Here is an 18861-nt window from a genome sequence, read left to right on the forward strand (position 1 = left end):
GTCAAGTAAAATTACTCTGCTGCTGCCAATACTATTTAACACATTATTTGACTCCACTGGTTTCTAGGACATTGATCCCACGAACCAAATATCTCTCAACCTACCTTTCAAGTCTTATTTGCTTCTTCAATGATTCACTTGCCATAGCCAAAAAAAATACCCTTCATTTTTCTAAACAAGCAACCTACGCATTGTTCTCCACAAACTCTTCCCAAAATGAGCGTGTACATTTGTGTGTATGTAAAAGCTTTAAATTTCAAAGCACAATTGTATTAATTTTGGTGCATAATTTCAGGCTTCCCTCTGACAATATAAAATTATGCTGCCTAGAGTCATGTAAATTGGGTACCATAATAACTAATTCAATTTGGAATGTCTCTCTCTTTCTCTAATATCAATTATCGTCTACACCACCACAGTGTCATTGAAAAACACTAGAACAAATTATGCACAAGAACCACTTTACAAGGAAAAATCAAGAGGATGTATGAAAAAAATATATCTGATTACAAAGACTGTGTAAACTGAGACAATGAGATCACTGTTTCCCTACAGCTTATAGAATGCTCCTATTTTATGCTTTTTCCCATCAACACAGAGCAGATTTTGCACCTCCTCCCTCCCCCCCAATGGTATCAGTTAACACTGGAATAAACACACTGGGTCCAAATTTCAGTCAGTGTAAGATGACAAAGCCTTTCCAGGCTGCACTAGAAATTTACACCAGCTAAGAATCATTCTTGACATCCGCGAAATGTATAACGTTTGATCCTTTTTTGAAAAGCAAGTATAAAGTGATTGAAAAACATTTCCAAACAAGTACAGCTACATTTTACATTCACCTCTGCATACAGTGATAATGTATAGTACAATGCAATGCAGATCCGGGCTTCATAATACAAGGGCTACTATAAATTAATTACCATGTATGCAAAGAAATCTAAAGGTGGACAGATGAGAAGAAAGAAATACAAACCATGTAGTTATCCTAACGACTTGGAATGGGAACATGAAAAAAATATCTTGACCACTAATCAGAAGAATGTATAAAAATTTAAACCAGTTAGATGACTACATATAAAGCCCCACTTCTCAAAAACTCAAATCCTTGCAACATAACAGGCTATACTTCTCTTCTTTCAAAGACATCGATTTATTTTTTCTTGAAAAGGAAAGCCGTACGCTATTCTAATGAAAATAGTGGGTTTGATTATTTAATTCAAGATAACAAAATGCCTCAGACTCGTCCACAATTATAAACATGATATTGTATCATTTTGCTTAGTCTAAAGAGCCCTCTAGTGTTCACCTACCACAAGCACAATAAATTATTTCAAATGACTAAGGAACTTCCTTGCAAATCTCTACCTATTAGCTCTAACAAACACCTATAGCTAGTGGAAAGAAAGCAAATTTTAGGCACTGGGTGATAAGTCTGCATGAAGAAAGTAATTTGAATTCCATAGTTAGAACTGTTTATCATGAGAATATTTCTATATTACTTTCTGTATAATTTTGAAGGACTCATTTAAACAACATTTCAGCCAACCATTAATAATATTCATTAATATATATTTGTTTATATATGTACAAAAGGAGCCCTCAGTCTTCAAAATTAACTATCCCTCGTTCAGTCACCACTACTGAAAGTCAGTGACTAATGGGCCATGCTGCAATTATCTCCAAAGAGGTATTCTTCTATAGAGGTGCTGTTCAGTTCAGCTCTTGAAGGACGACTCCATTCCAGTTTAAGCAATGAATTGCAAAAATTTTCAGACCATGTTGTGGAAAAAAGGCGGTATTAACTTAAGATTTCTTACTCATTCACATGCCCCACTCCTTCACCTGGGTAAACAAAACTGCCAGTGGAGATAAGCTATGAACCACACCACAACGTGCCCCAGCGCTACCACAAGCTGTTGAAAAAGCATATGCCATATATAGAAAAAGACTATGCCTTTGAGTTCTCTATCGACCATCCAAGAAAAGATTTGAACCCGTTCCTCCGTTGAAAAGAGCTGCAAGATAGAGACGTGTGCAACCCATAAAATAGCACAAAATATACTTACATTTTGTCCAGAGGGAATCTACCGATAGACACACACCATGTGTACCCATAGGGAGACATACATTCTGGACATGAAGAAAGAACAATCTCAGATTGTTCCCTCAGCAGAGCAGTGCCTTAAGTTGGGTAATAACAATTGGCATCATCTATCCTTGTTGCATCCCCACACCAAAGAAATACTTCCTGAAGTATGGTGTTACTGGTCATGGAGACACCCTAAAACTTATCAAACCTCCACCATTTTAAGTCTCTCTCTGGTGGGTATTCTGGCTTAGTTACTGAATGTCTGGATCCTCCTCCTCTCACCTGCTGCCACAGATACTGTCCATCAGGCCAATGAGAACGGGGAATTTTCCTGCTGAAAATTAACCACCTGTCAGATCAGGCCCCTAGTCTGTCTATCATGTGACCACACAAGGGCCAGCACTGGCACAAAGCAGAAATCAGAACTCATGGGTAAGGAGAAAGGGCATAATCATCTCATTTGCTGACACTGCCCCACAGGCTTTGCCACCAGTGTCCTGACATCTGACGACGGCTCCTCTTCTCCTTGTCTTGTACCAGCCATAGATAATACACAAGTTCCTGCTGCCATTTCTCATGAATTGGCACTGCCAGGTCCTCATTTCTCTCTGGACAGCTAGAAACATCTTAAAATACAAATGAAAGGCTCTCTGAGCTCCATCTCTGTCTCCGCCTTAGTGATATCTACCTGCGCCATCCCTGGAAGCATTTAAGGTCAGATTGGATGGGGCTCTGAACAACCGGATCTTGCTGAAGATGTCTCTGCTCATTGCAGGGGGAGTTGGACTAGATGACCTTTAAAGGTTCCTTCCAACCCAAACTATTCTATGATTTCAAGCCACAAAATAGCATTTAGCTTTAAACACTGTATAGCTCCACCAACAGAAGGAATGCCTCATTCTCACCTTTCATATAAAGCTTGAGATCTAGCTCACAATGCAGTTCAGCTGACTTGCAGTGAATACAGGTCAATGAACTGCTAAATGGAGCATCTTTGAGCCCTCTCACAGCTTCTCCATTGCTTCCTTTGCTTTAATTGTCAAGCTTCTACTCCAGCTCAAGACTGAGCCTGCAGAGGTTTTGGCTTTGGAAACAGCTCAAGAGATCTCCAGGATAGGACTTTTTCCAAAACACACATCTACTGCATACAGTGATCACCTCAGTCATCCCAGGTTCTCCTGGACCAAACTAGTATCAACTCTGTGGAAGGTTCAGACCAATGAGGAAAAAGCAAGTATTTCTGTTGCAAGGAAGGGGCCTTCTGGGATGGTTTATATAGGAGCCAGCAGATCATTAATAGCGACTCTCTTAGACATGACCTGATTGCCTCTTTAAGGAGGGTAAGCCAGAGGATGAAGGAAGTAAAGAAAGGATAGGACCAGATCAACTTCTTGCAAACCCGGTAGTCACAGATAACTGTTTCCCGTCTCTTTAGTGCTCTCCCCCAGCCACGAAACACTCGTCCCAAGGTGCTAAGTTGTGGAAGAGTTTATGAAGGTGGACCTTCAGGGTACCTGGTACCCCATGCAAGCAGCAGGAGCTAGGCAGGCTTGTACTGTATCTTTTTTTGTGAGATTCACACCGAAGCAGCAGTATTTCACCCAAGGGCACTAAGCTGAGGAGGTGAACCAGTTTTTCAGAAGACTTCAATCTTCACAGTTTTTTTGAGTGAACTGATGGGTCCAGGGAAACACCTTATTTAAACGGACACCGAGGAACAAACTGAGCTATCAGAAAATCTTGACCTTTCAGCTTTCTGGACAAGTCCTGCCCCTTAAGCTCTACACTTACTTTCCTCTCCACAATGGTCTTGCATCTTGTGATGGAAGACTGCATCCAGGCCTTGCCTGAGGTAAAGAAAGGTACAGTGCCTATCTGAACATGAAACAGCCCACAACCCTGCAGAGACATAGTCTCCATGATGCAAATTTAAGGCAACTGCCTCTTCATTGCCTTTGCATGGATTAACAATCCTTCCTGTAAACGGGCTCCCAAGAATTAGGCAATGCAGGGTGAATATAGCTTTCCATAGATAAAGCATTTGATTTGATCCACTCTGTAATCCGCTCCGTAATCTCCAACACCTTGAGTTCACATTCCTAAAAGTGTTTATCGGTACAGTACTTGTTATTGAATCTTTCAGCCCACACCAGTAACAAGCACTATGGATTTCCCAGTGAGGGGTCATTGCCAGCTATCACAGCAGGATTACCCATTTTTAAGGGGAAACAGGTTCTTATCCACACAGCTGTAATATCAAGATGAAGTTAGTACAAAATGGTAACTAACTTCCTTTTCTCATCCTAACATCAGCAAGCTACTGCTGGTTACACCTTAGAAACTATTTCATCAACTGTAGTCATGATCCAGACCTGAACGAAAAATGTATTCTCTGCACTTAGCATTTAAAAAACTACTTGTGTACTTAGAAACACACACCAGAGAGTTCTTTACATTGTCCAACCAGTATCACGTCAAATTCCATATCCAGACTCTGAAGGTGCCTTTCAAAAAAAAAAAACCAAAAAACAAACCCAACCCCCCCCGCCCCAAATCCCCAAACCCGCCCCCCCATAGTTTATCTGAAGATCGATCTATCTATCTATCTTGTGTTTACAGAAGCACAGACTGAGCTTTTGGCCTTGGCAAAGGCAAAGGATTGGATATAACACTGCCACTTACTGGAGACATGAAACTTTCTCAGGAGATTATGAGTTTACCTCAGCTCCTACAATTCTCCTAGACCTTGCTATGCATTCAAAATTGTCCAGGACACTAGTATATCCACATCAGTTTAATTAGCTTTGATGCAGCTCATTAAGGTGAATTTAACCAAGATTCTCAAACATTTTTTCCTGTAAGATACTTGTTGTCAGCAAGAAAGGCAATTCTTCATCCACACCAAAGCTTTTTATTTAGGGAGATGATAGTGCAATAAATACTAAAATATTTTGACATTTTATTCCTGTTTCTTTCCTAATTTATAGTAGCTCTTCATATCCACTGCATGGTTGCAATTGAAAAAGAAAAAGAAATGTAACCCTGCAGTGAAATAAAAGGAAATATATTAAATACTCATATAAATAATATTAGATTTCTATAACTTCTTGATGTTTAGAAAGCCTGTGCAAGAGTTTTGAGAGTAAAGTTTGATAGCAAAGACATCCCCTCTGACAAGACTGATATGTATCCTCAAGATGTGCAAGACTCTCATTACGGAGTTCCTTTAGATTTGCTGTAGTCTAATGATATATTATGTACAATAAGAAACATTGCTGAAATAATGGGATTATGAAGCATAACATCAGTTTTGTCTGAGCTCTATTAAGCAAGTTAGATATATGAAAAGCCATTTAGTAACTACTTGCTCACTCTTCCATTAGGAAGAATATAAAATATGTTAATATCTTAAGTCCCACATGTTTATTTACAAGATTCTTACTTCAGGGATTTGAAAGGATATTTTTGTGTTGCAGTCACTCTAAGGACAAAAAGCGTGAATTATTTTAAATATGGAATATGGAATGAAAACGTCCATTCTCTGACCTCAGTTATACTGCGTTTGTACGAAAGCTTTAGAACTGTTTATTACTCCCTAGCATTAGCACAAGTTGGTTATCTAAATGTAAATTAAATTTATGTTTCCCATCAGAATCAATAAAATTATCAAGGGATAAGAGGCAAAAGGAAAATACATAAAATCCTATAGTGATTTTAAGTCTACAAAATTACTCTATTGAGGTCATTAACCACAAGGTCAAAGCACATAAGATTTTATGAAGAACAACAGTACCATAGAAGAAAACCTTGTTCTCCCAAAGGAAATTCACTGCCACTTCACTATTATTATATTTTCCCATGTAAATCAGAGTTACATTCTCAGTGTCCTGTTATGATTTCCCTCTTCCTGTAACCTCTATCAGAAAATGAAAAAGCAGCATGAAAACAAGCAGACTGACACTAGAACAAATTAATTATGATGCTCGGACACGGGAGATTGGACTGTTTTATTGTATTAACGATAATATAGATTAATTTTAAAGAACCCTACTGGTCCAACTTCACAGAGACTATGGATGCCAGAAGAATATTTTGTTAAAACAAGCAATAATTTCTAAGGTCAGGAATGAACTGAGCATGCCTTTATTGGACAGGAACATTTTCAAATACCTCCCATGACTCAAAATGATGTTTCACAGCTGCTATCAAGTCAATTGTCACAATCACAAGGTTACATTTTCACCCTGACATAGCACAAAACTACCAACTAGTCTACCCCTTGAGAAAGACACAATATCATATACCCAATTTATTCAATATTTTTTCCTCTCCCCCTTTAAAATAAAAGGGTCAAGAAAAAACACATGCGCTACAGATCCCTGTTGAGAGGTGACTCTGCAGATGTCAACTCAAGTAACCAAGCCTGTTTACAAGTACTTCGGCCTTTATCTTTTAAAAGTACATTGAACAGAAATTATTTTTAAGATGTATAGACTCATAGAATTGTTTTGGTTGGAAGAGACCTTTAAGATCACCAAGTCCAACCATTACCCTAGCACTGCCAAGTCCACCACTAAACCATGTCCCTAAGCACCACATCTACATGTTTTTAAACACCTCCAGGGATGGCAATTCAACCAATTCCCGGGGCAGCCTGTTCCAATGCTTGACAACCCTTTCAGTAAAGAAATTTTTTCTAATATCGCATCTAAAGCTCCCCTGAAACAACTTGAGGCCATTTCCTCTTGTCTTATCAGTTGTTACTTGGGAGAAGAGACCGACCCCCACCTCTCTACAACCTCCTTTCAGGTAGTTGTAGAGAGTGATAAGGTCTCTCCTCAGCCTCCTTTTTTCCAACCTAAACAACCCCAGCTCCCTCAGCTGCTCCTCGTAAGACTCATGCTCTAGAACCCTCAGCAGCTTTGTTACCCTTCTCTGAACACGCTTCAGTACCTCAATGTCCCTCCTGTAGCAAGGGGCCCAAAACTGAACACAGTACTCAAGGTGTGTCCTCACCAGTGCAGAGTACAGAGGTACAATCGCTTCCCCAGTCCTGCTCACCACACTATTTCTAATACAAGCTAGGATGCTATTGGCCTTCTTGGCCACCTGGGCACACTGTAACTTCATGCTTTCTATTTCATACACCGCTCTTTGATTAATAACCTATTTTTCCTTTCCACTTCTCAAGAGATATTTCAGAAATCAATGCATTTTCCTTCTGCAATCAAAAAGGTTTATAGATCTCATAAGATTTTACATTGATCTCTTCAAATGTCCCTAAACCTTACATGCCAAACGAGGAGGAGGTTTCAATACTTACCCAACATTCTTTCAACCCATTTCAGGTGAAATAAAAGTCAGACATTAAAAACTTTACAACTGTTTCACATAAAGCCAGGTCTTTTCATAAGAGCATATGTGAACTGAACTCAGAGTTGAAATTGAAGCTACTTCAAATTCAAGGGCAACCCAGACCAAAGCAGGGAGCTGCTGCAGAACGGCAGTATATGCTACTGCCATCATCCTGCCTGCCAAAAACAGTTTGTAGCCCCGGTACACAATGTTCACTTCTGGTCATGGAGGGTTTAAAGACAGCAGCCACCAGTCCTTCACAGACATCACACAGTAAACTGGCAGGATTATATGGAATTAAGAGTGGTGTAAGTGACATTAAAATTCAGGACTTCAGAGCACATAATAATAGTAAACCACCAGAAACTGGAGGCCAAAATCTTGGACCTCTAGAGGCAGATGCCCACCTCGGAGCAGTGGCTGCTCTCCGGGTCCAGCAGTGCTGTTCTGAGCACACGTCCAGGGTCTGACTGCAGCTGTTCACAGACTTCAGACAAGTGCAGTTTTAATTCCTTGCATTTAGAGCATTGTCCCTCATAGCAATATATGACATGATAAGCAATATTTGATGCAGAAATCTCTAATATTTAAATAACATTACGAAGCCTGGTTTTATTCAGTTATTAATCACAGTCTTGTATCTACACTTGTCCTTCTTACAACAATACGCTCAAACCTTTACAGTCATGCCTTCAAAGCATACATTTATCAACACTGACATAATAAAAAAGAAAAAAAAAGTGCTGGAACTCAATGCTCCATACATTAAAACCAACAAGTTTTCTCCTTTAAAATAAACGTAAACAGAAGAGCAATAGGATTTGGGAACTCTTAAGTGTTCTTTATAGCACTCGTGATATACATTTAACTATTTGCTCACAGTTTAATTAAAAAGTATGGGGGGAAAGCAACTGCTCTGAATTGCTCAGGAAAGTTGTTCAGCTCTACGGTGCTTTAATATCTTTTAATATCTCTGCTCTGTACTTTAATATCTCTGGCTAACATAGCGGGTGTTTTCTTTCCTTCTAGCAGTTCCCTTTTCACTGTACGCTGGCTGAGACTGCTCAGCTTCTGACAGCAACCACACACCGAGAAAAACTAGTGCTCATTTCACCTTCAGTACTACAGAAATACCATACTAAAAAGAGGTAAAAAAGAAAAGGATATTGGCTCTTTTTATACTGATACTAGTATATACAATCACAGAATGGTTTTGGTTGGAAAGGACCTTAAAGATCACCCAGTTCCAACCCTCTGCCATGGGCAGGGACACCTCCCACTAGACCAGGCTGCTCAAAGCCCCATCCAGCCTGGCCTTGAACACCTCCAGGGATGGGGCATCCACAGCTTCTCTGGGCAACCTGTTCCAGTGCCTCACCACCCTCACAGTAAATAATTTCTTCCTAATATCCAATCAGAATCTACCCTCTTCCAGTTTAAAACCATTACCCCTCGCCCTATCACTACACTCCCTGGTAAACAGTCCATCCCCATCCTTCCTGTAGGCCCCCTTTAGGAACTGCAATAATGTCTCCCTGGAGCATTCTCTTCTCCAGTCTCAACAGCCCCAGCTCTCTCAGCCTGTCCTTATAAGAGAGGTGCTCCAGCCCTCTCATCATCTTTGTGGCCCTCCTCTGGACTCGCTCCAACAGGTCCATGTCCTTCTTATGTTGGGGGCCCCAGAGCTGGACACAGTACTTCAGTGCTCATGAGAGCAGAATAGAGGGGGAGAATCACCTCCCTCAGCCTGCTGGCCACGCTCCTTTTGATGCAGTCCAGGATGCGGTTGGCTTTCTGAGCTGCAAGCGAACATTGCCCCACCTCCAGTACTGCGTTCAGTTTTGGGCCCCTCGCTACAAGAGGGACATTGAGGTGTTGGAGCGTGTCCAGAAAAGGGCTACAAAGCTGGTGAGGGGCCTGGAGGACAAACCTTATGAAGAACGACTGAGGGAGCTGGGGTTGTTTAGCCTGGAGAAGAGGAGGCTGAGGGGAGACCTTATCACCCTCTACAACTACCTGAAAGGAGGTTGTAGAGAGATGGGGGCTGACCTCTTCTCCCTGGTGACAAGTGATAGGACGAGAGGGAACGGGTTCAAGTTACATCAGGGGAGGTTTAGATTAGATATTAGGAGACATTTTTTCACTGAAAGGGTTATTAAACATTGGAATAGGCTGCCCAGGGAGGTGGTGGATTCACCATCTCTGGAGGTGTTTAAAAAAGGGTAGATGGGGCACTGAGGGACATGGTTTAGAAGTGGCTCTTGTCAGGGTAGGCTAAAGGTTGGACTCGATGATCTTAAAGGTCCCTTCCAACCTCAACAATTCTATGATTCTATGATTCTATGATTCTATTGCTGGCTCACAGTCAGTTTTTCGTCCACCAATAGCCCCAAGACCTTCTCGGCAGGGCTGCTCTCTAATCCACTCATCGCCCAGCCTGTATCCGTGTTTGGGATTGCCCCGACCCAGGGGCAGGACCTTGCACTTGGCCTTGTTGAACTTCATGAGGTTCACATGTGCCCACCTCTCAAGCCTGTCAAGGTCCCTCTGGATGGCATCTCTTCCCTCTAGAGTACCAACCACACCACTTAGCTTGGTGCCATCCACAAACTTGCTGAGGGTGCACTCAAGTACAAGTAGTAGGCCTAAACCCAAAATATTATTAGTGAACAAACAGTTCACTGTTTTCTCAGAACACTTTCACCCTTCCTTAGTTCTTGATGTTATCAGGTTGTCTGAGTTGAGCTTGAATGAACAGCTTCATATCCCAAGCTTTTCTGAGAGAATGAACAATTGGCAAATGATAAATCACTGCTCAGTGGCACTCAGCCAGAAGGCAGGAGCTCAGTAAACCCACATACACTAATATTCTTGATGAGGGAGGCCCTCAGGGGCCATAAATTCCCTCCTACCATCCAAAGGGTATCACCACATGCATGCACTCAGTCACTCTATACGTCGTACCAGCCCAGCTTCTCCCCGAAACCTGCGCTTCAATTCATTCCTGTGCACTCTGATACACCAGTGGGATCTACTGAGCTGATGGAAGGCAAGAGGACCATCAGAGCTCCCTTAATTCCTAGGAAGCAACTCAGGACAAAATAGGACATGCGCGTGTCTTCTGAGGACAACGAACCGGGATACAAACCAAATGAGGGGACTAGGAGGTAATGAGCTGAAGGAGGTAATCAGTGCTGAAGGGCACACTGCACAGTCTATGACTTTTTTAAATGCCTGCCTTTTATAGCTTTTGCAAATTAACAGACTCAGCAGGCTGGTGGGAATCTGAGTCATCTACAGCATAAAATAAATGTATTCAAATGTCAAAACAACTACGTATGAGTTCAAATTTTTGGAGACATATTTTTAATATCAAAATAAAATAAATTACAGTTCTAATATATCCACTTTTACTATGTCAAAATCTAGTGTTTTACAATAAATAAAATGTAGAACTATTACTAATATTACTTTACATTTGATTTTAAGCCCACAAAGTAAATTAATCTCTGTGGATACTGCAAAATCCCATGGTTAAGACTGACTTTATATACACACAAAAAAAGATGAACATCTCATATCAGAGCTAAAAACCCAGAAGTATTCAAAAGAATTAAAAGATTAAAACACAGTATTTGTCTTTGTTAATGACAAAGTATTTCTGATTCTTAAGACATTTTCCCTTCATGTCAAAGAAAACTTGTTGATTCAAAATCAAGTAATTAGAACTGTGAGGAAAGAAAGAAAAGCACCTCTGAACCGAAACTTTACTCACATTGTAATTTATTATTTTAAATATTTAGATGTGATGTGATAGCAACTTCCAATCTGGTGCAACTGTGGGCTTTCTCTGAAAGAAGAGCTCCCATTTGCCTCCTTCCCCTCACACCTCCCTTCCTTAGCTTCCTCTCTGCCAGATCTAATAACTGTTTGGCCACAAAGCAAGACAGTCCAGCAAGCTCATCTGACAGAAACCTTACTCAGTCTTCTGCCAGCCTCCAAAAAAGGACGAACAGTTTTCCATCAGACCAGTTTACTGGATTTCTCTTGCCCCAGGAACAGAGGAAGTGTACGCATAGGTACAGAAATGCAAGAGAAATACACGTCTTTCTGCAGGAGCTGCAGTTGTGCCAGACAGCATCACATCCAGACACACGCCCAGGGCATAGTTCTCAGCTAAAACTGAATTTATTTTATATTGCGCCCCCGCCCCTCCCCCGCCCCAGAAAAAAAAAAGATGGTACTGACTTCTCACTTGTGCCAGAATAGCACTGGTGTAGGCAGATGACCTGCAAGGTCTGGGAGCTGATCAGAGCCTTGATCCTACAATCACAAAAAACCCAATCCGTTTCCAACTGGACCATGTCTATTATCCAGCTAATTATCCCATTAATGAATGCTACCAGCAGCATAAAAGAGGGCAGTGACACGTGGTGGGTGGGCGGGGGAGGACAGGGACACCCCCTCCAGCAGAACAGGGACTTCAATGCAAAACCGAAGACAAGTGGGATTCCCCAAGGGAAGGAGCAGAGATCCTCGTGAGGACAACAGGCACAGACCTGCGCCTTCGCTCTCTGCAGACCTTAACCAGTCCCCGCTGCGACGGATGTGTTCACCCAGGCAGATGTGAAACTTTCCTGTTTTGGCAGGGTTTATGGCTTCTGCATCCTTTCACTCTGTGGAGACCATTTCATATTACTCTTTTTCTCCTGACAGTTTAATGAACAATACAGCAGAGTGGTTCCACTAAGGCAACACCACGGTAAAGAAACAGCAGTTCTCTTCCTAGTCCATTACTATTTGCTAAATAAACCAAATCATTTTATTTCTCTGTATCTGTTTTTTTCATAGTCCCATTACCACTTACTAAATAGATCATTTTACTTTATCCTTATTTTTTTCTTCCCATCCTCATCTTATACACTGGAAGCATCTGGAAATTTGTTGCTATTCGAATGTGCAACAACTGTACATGCAACATTAGTCCCTTCACCCCTCTCCTCATCAGCTATAAATGAACAACAGTTAATTCATTTTTGAAATAACCTAGACATTGCACTTTAAAATATCCTGAAATACTTGATTTTTCTCTGATTTTTTCAAATGTATGTAAAAACACCAATTGGTATAAACAAATACATACAAGCTTAGATATTATATAGTATTTGCCAGAATAGAATGCAACACAGAAAGGCAAAATGGGCCAGTTCTCAACTCCGCAGAGACACAATGCAAGTAGGTGAAAAAAATGCCTTAAAAAAAGAAGTTTTAAACGTTTTAATATACTGTAAGGATTGAACATTTAATTAACATGAGCAAAAGACAAAATATAAATGATTACAAGTCTACAAACAATACTTATACTAGCCTTGACAGAAGAACCCCAGACACAAAACCAGGTATCCTCAGAAGAAAGCAGAAACCAACACCTAGTAGCACTTCCAAAAAAAGCTGTTTCCAACTGCTCTGAACTGTTTGAATTCATTTTCAAAACTGCTTTTCTGAGGTCAGGAGCAGAGCCTATGCCAAAGAATGTGATCTGTTTTGTTAGTCAAAAGGGAGTATTTAGTTTGGGAAGCACCACGAATGTTTTAAGGGATCGTATTTTTTGCAGGTTACTACCAGGAAAATTCCAGATTATTGGGACTAAATTACAGGATAAGAAAGCGATATGTAGCTACTTAAAGGCTATAAAGGAGTTTAATATGTATTACTACACACTAAGTTTGAAAAGTAGTCAGTGCTCCTAGACAGAACCACATAAATGAGAAAGATTCTGTATGATCATCCAAATCAATCTGTACAAATTTAATCGTAATTCCAGAGAAGGAAGACCGCCTTACCCCACCACTAACTGCATTCAAAATTTCCTCTTGCACACAGTTTCTGCAGGATGGCCTCACTGCATGAGTGTCTTTGGCATCAGGGATGTCCACAGCATGAGAAGCAGACTTTTCTACTGCTGGAAGAGTGTGGAAAGATACTCAAGGATACATGTCCTTGTGTGAATGAAAAAGGACTCTTACAGCTTATCTACACAAAGAAGCTACTCTGTATTAATTGAGGGTATGAATTTACAGCGCTAATTCAAATGCTCAATAACTTCTTCCACATGCAATGAGTTGAACACTCCAGGATAATGAACTACTTCACATTCAACAAGAATATTCAGTACCCATAACAGGAGCCAGCGTGGAGCAACGGATATTGTGTACCTCCTGCTTTATTCCACTGCAGCTTTGCTTGGAAGACACACCTTAAGTATCAGGAAAATAGAAACTTAAAAAAAAAAAGATAAAAAATCTAAACTGTTTAACTTAATGCCTTCACTTTTTGCAGATTTGCAGAAGAGAGCACGCTCCCACTTCACAGTTTGTAGACAGAAGGCTCATTTACACAGAGACGCTCATGCTGCTCATGCAAGTCCTGCCAAATCCTGCAACTGAAGATGTCAGGGAACACTGAAGATGTTGCCCCTTTTGCTGCCTGCCTCATCTTCTGCCAAAGATGGCCCTTGCTGCAGCACAGTAAGCCATCTGTCCGGGCCTCGTGACATCCCAGTTCATAGATCGCTGTATTTGCTTTCTCTGAACAGAAGTTTGGGCGATGTCCCATTCGTGAACTACCCCAGCTGCACAGCAAGCGTACATGTTGTTCTGCCACCCTTTGTCCTGCAGCCTAAGGAGAGCAGCAGAACAGAGAACTAGACCAAAACTTAGCAGGGTTTATTTGCCAGAACCTTCAGGAAGATTAATTTGAATAAGCTTTTAAAATGTATTAGTTAACCCATAAATAGAGTTTAAAAGTGATTGTAAAACGCTTTTGTTTAATTTACTTTAGAAGTCAGCTAAACAAACAAAAGTAACTTCCAAATAAAAGTATCCATAACAGATTTCAATGTGATTTAATTAATACACTCTTGAAGTTAGCTCAAATTCATATTCCAGAATGTCCATGGAGTTAATCTGCAATATTTTTTCTGAATGTTCCTATGTATGCAAGCCCAGAGAGTGCTATTCATTTTCTCTGAGGCACAAAATGCCGTGAAGACAGAGGGCTGTGTTTAGCACTGGGCAGGAAGGTAGCTGTGAAGAAGTGTGAAGTGAAAGCATTTCAAGCAAGTATTTTTGTAAGGCACTCACAAAAATTACAAAAATGGCTCTGTTGCTTAGCTCATTTTTCAACTGAATTACTTAACCAGATGGAAAGCCAAGATATGTGACCTTCTGTGCCAAGTAAGGTCACTTTTTTTTTTTTTTAATAGATTTTAGAAGTAGAAACTACTCTGAAAAGACAAGCAAAACTTTTGGTGAAAACTCAAGGCGAATGCTAAGGCTATTACATAGGCAATTAGACACACAAAACAGCTTTAATCTAACAACATTCAGATTTCTGAGAAAAAAGGCATATATTACACCACCCCTACATTACTGAACATTCTGATGCATACTGCAAACCAAATTCTTCCTTGTTAAGTCACCTATTAAGCACACCAGAAAAAAAAGAAAATTACATACCTACACATTTTAAAGGAGAAATAGCCATGACATAACTAAATTGCTATTCTGATGAGAGCCATGGCATTTGTTTTTAGTAAGTCTTAACCTCTATAGCTAATGCTAGATCCTGCTTTACTTTTCAGTACCTGTATACCCTCCCAGCAAAGCTCAGAGCTTATTAAGACAGAGGCTTAAACTTAGAACTGAACTGACATTTACATGTCAGAAGTGACACATACAAACTCTCTGCAATTGAATCATGTACTCCCCCAGCTGCCTTCAAGAGTGGGATACATCAGCTCACAACTTACTGTGGGCAAACAGACTTTTCTCAGAGTAGCTTCATTCAGGATTCCTTTAAAACAGTGGAAGGACTTTAGCAGGCTTTAGGACATGACAGATCTTACACACAATTTTAGTCAAAATTAAGCAAATTTTTAATGTTTAATAAATGTTTACTTTTCAAGACCAAAATAGGAAGTTTTATAGAACAAGCAGATCTAGTAATTACATATTACAATTTTCCATAAAGCTTTAAAACCTCTATGTTACATTATTACGGTCTACAATTCTGCACACAACTGCACAAACCTCTAGGTATGGGAATATGCCATCTGTATTTGGGTAGGCAAATCAGGTAACCACTCTCATAGGTATTTATAGCATTGGGATTTCAGGACCTATTTCTGAGAGGGGAAAGGCAACTACTTCCAACTTACCAGAGTGTTCAAGTTACAGAGCTCATGTGTGATCAAGGATCTTGTAATCAATGCTGCAATCCACCACCAAAAAGTCTAATTCTCATCAATAATAAAAGCTGCTTTACATAGTGGGTATAACCGTTTCCCTTAAGGCCTAACTAAGATTCCAAGGAAGCCTTAACCCACCACGGGTAGCGGCAAGCATAATGTGTGTTAATTCATGATAATTTACAGCAGTTTAAAAGCACAGCAGTACAAGTCTTTCAAAAAAACAAATAGCATAAAGCAACTAAGAATAAACTAGAAATGGACAACAGATTTTTTAAAATATTTTTTTGATCTTTTATTTCCAAAGTAATAAAACACTCAATGAGAAATGGCCCTATAACTGTCATATAGTTGTGCTTATGTAACAGCAGCCTCTTTCCCCAGCTACATTTCAAATTGAAAAAGCATTTTTTTTTTTTTTAATTAAAACCAGGCAAAGGATTTTCCCATACGCTTTCCAGGAAAATCAACCTCCGGATGAAAACCAAACATAAAAATTTCAGCAGGAAAGAAGAATATTCCAATAAATCATGAGTATGCAAGAACAACATTCAGACACAAGACAATGGTGAAAATTCTTATACAACTTTCAATTTATCAGGCCACTACAGACTACCACGTATTATAACAAGAACGTAACATAACAATTTATTTTAAAAACAGCTCAGCTGCACAGGCATTATATTGTGTGCTCTCTACTTCTGTCTGATTTTCATATATTAGTCTTCAGTATCAGGAGCAAATGCATAAAAAGCATAAGAATGTGTTCTATTCCACAAAGACACTTCTGTCCACACAACTATGCATGTTTTGTTCCAAAAAGCAGTAGATAATTTTATAGAATTACAGGATTTTTTCCAAGTTTGACAGTTAACATTTTTGCCAAAATTAAAGAGTTGCAGTTTATTTATGAAATAATTACTTGGGAGAAGCTAGGATACTTAATTTGAAATTTCGCATGCTGTATCACCATCCTGTAAGCTGAAGAAGTACAACAAATACCTGCAACAACAAAGGTTCTACAACCAGAAAAAGAGTCTTGTGAAATTATTTTTATAAAAGCTGGAAAGAGTAATACCTGAAACACTCCACAAACTTTTGTAGAATATGAACAAAACTAAGATCTAGTTTACCAATTCTTAAATCCTTAAAAAATTATTAGGAGTAATACACCTCTCTGTGTATATCTGATCATTCATAAGATTTAAGTGAGACAGTTGTTCAGCACAGACCTAACAAAAGCATCATCTTAACCAACATGTTGAAAAAATGCCTGTTTTAAAGTTAATTTTGCATTTCAAGGTCTTCCTCAAAATCTGCCTACAAGGTACCTAAATGTATGGAGTGAGGATACAAGAGACATCAGACCTGTGGATACTTTAGTTTCACCAACACCTCTTTGGCCTGACAACAGAACATCAACAGTAACAGTTGTTTGGTCATTTTTTGCTGAAATCTTGAACAGCACAAACAGTGTAAGTTCTAAAGTCACTCTCAGAAATTCAAGCAAATAATTTTATCAAATTTTTCATGACAGCAAAACATGCATAATAAAACACATACATGTTTGCAAACATAGCAGAGAATATTTGGAAGTGAAAAGTCATCAATGAGATAGCCGATATTGGACGCATGTTTACACAACAGATGTTTGGTTTTCTGTCCTACAGCCGTCTGACACGGATCATACCCGGTATTTCACCTTAACACGTCAAGCTGTAAAGGACAGCAAAGCTGCTGCTCCATAGACAGCAAAACCATGGAAGGAGACAGAATGGGTATCATAACCATTTCCAGATAAGCTATCCCTGTTAGCGATTAAGAGTCCTGGGAGACTATACAGTTTGACCCGTTTACTTTGCTCTTTTCTACTGACTTTTAGGAAAGATGTTTTAAATTTCCTTTTTTTTCTTTTTTTTTTTCCCACTGTCCTGGCAGTATGGATGGGAATCAGCAGACTTGTAGCCTGCTTCCAGTTCTGCCACTAAATGATATACAAACTATGTTATTCCTCATTTTACTGAATCATAAAATGGAACAATAGAACTCCAATAACTGACTTTACTTGAGCAGCTAGCCCAAATTTGGCATCTTGGAGGTTATTTCACTTAGAGAGACTAATTGGTAATTCCATTAATAGGAATTTATTTATTTACAAAACATGTACATGGGACAGAAGAGGATGGGACAGAGGAAAAGGTGAAACAAAGAAAAAAATATTTCCAACTAGTTCATGAGCTCTTCTGTCACTAAGCATTTATACTTATATATGTAATCGAGGGATGATTATTAACTAGCTAGCCTGTGAGTTTTCAAAAAAAGCTCAACCAACTACCCACAGACGCATGCGGGCAGTAATGTGATGTTATTCCTGGAAAGTCTACTTGTAATGTCCACATTTCAGAAGTGGTATCACTCATCCTCCGGCAACTGAGTACTCAAATTCTGCCTGCTGTGACAGCCTTGCAATAATTTTCACTGGTACTGGGATTGCCACAACCAAAGTATTTTACAGGGCAATCTAATTTTTAGAATTACATCAAGTAAAATAGTGACTTGATACTGTCTGCAAAATAAATAGGATAACTAAAGCGCTGATTTCCATACAAGTAAGTGGATATTCTTGTGTTTGCGTATTTTGACCAGGAAGGCTTAACTCAACTTTATAGGAATGAGTTAAAAAACTATATACAATTCCAGTAAACATTTTAAGAACTTACATAGCTTCCATTCACTAGGCATCGCAATGTTTCATTGTTTTTGAGCAAGCTTCAAGTTTATTTTCTCCATATTATACCTACAAAATGCAGGTACAGAAATGTTCACTAATTTGTTTTTGATGACACAGGAGGTAACTGTTAGATGCACAAAGACAGGACAGGAGCTTGTCTTCTATCTTCATACTCAAAAAGTCTTTCCACTTTTTCAAAGATGGACAGTTAAGCAATAAATAATAATTTGGTAAAACACACTTAAATCTTGAGCAACTGTTTTCTAAAATCCATCAACACATGTAAATACACTTTGTATTAGGAAGATTTCAGAATCTATTTCTGTTATGGTCATAAAAAATACTGAAATACGAAAGTGTCTTTCTGTTTAAAGAACAATAAAATTTACAACTACAAGCTTCTATTCTGCACAGAAAACTAAAAAAAGGTTGAGC

At 39.4% G+C, this 18861-nt stretch overlaps 1 protein-coding gene across 1 annotated transcript in view; it reads right to left on the minus strand.

The window, feature by feature from the left end:
* Positions 1-18861, minus strand: part of RNF144B (ring finger protein 144B) — a 98565-nt gene that overhangs the window by 76526 nt on the left and 3178 nt on the right. The gene's annotated exons all lie outside the window — the stretch shown is intronic.

The sequence above is a fragment of the Chroicocephalus ridibundus genome, chromosome 2, assembly GCF_963924245.1.
Source record: "Chroicocephalus ridibundus chromosome 2, bChrRid1.1, whole genome shotgun sequence".
Lineage (NCBI taxonomy): Eukaryota > Metazoa > Chordata > Aves > Charadriiformes > Laridae > Chroicocephalus > Chroicocephalus ridibundus.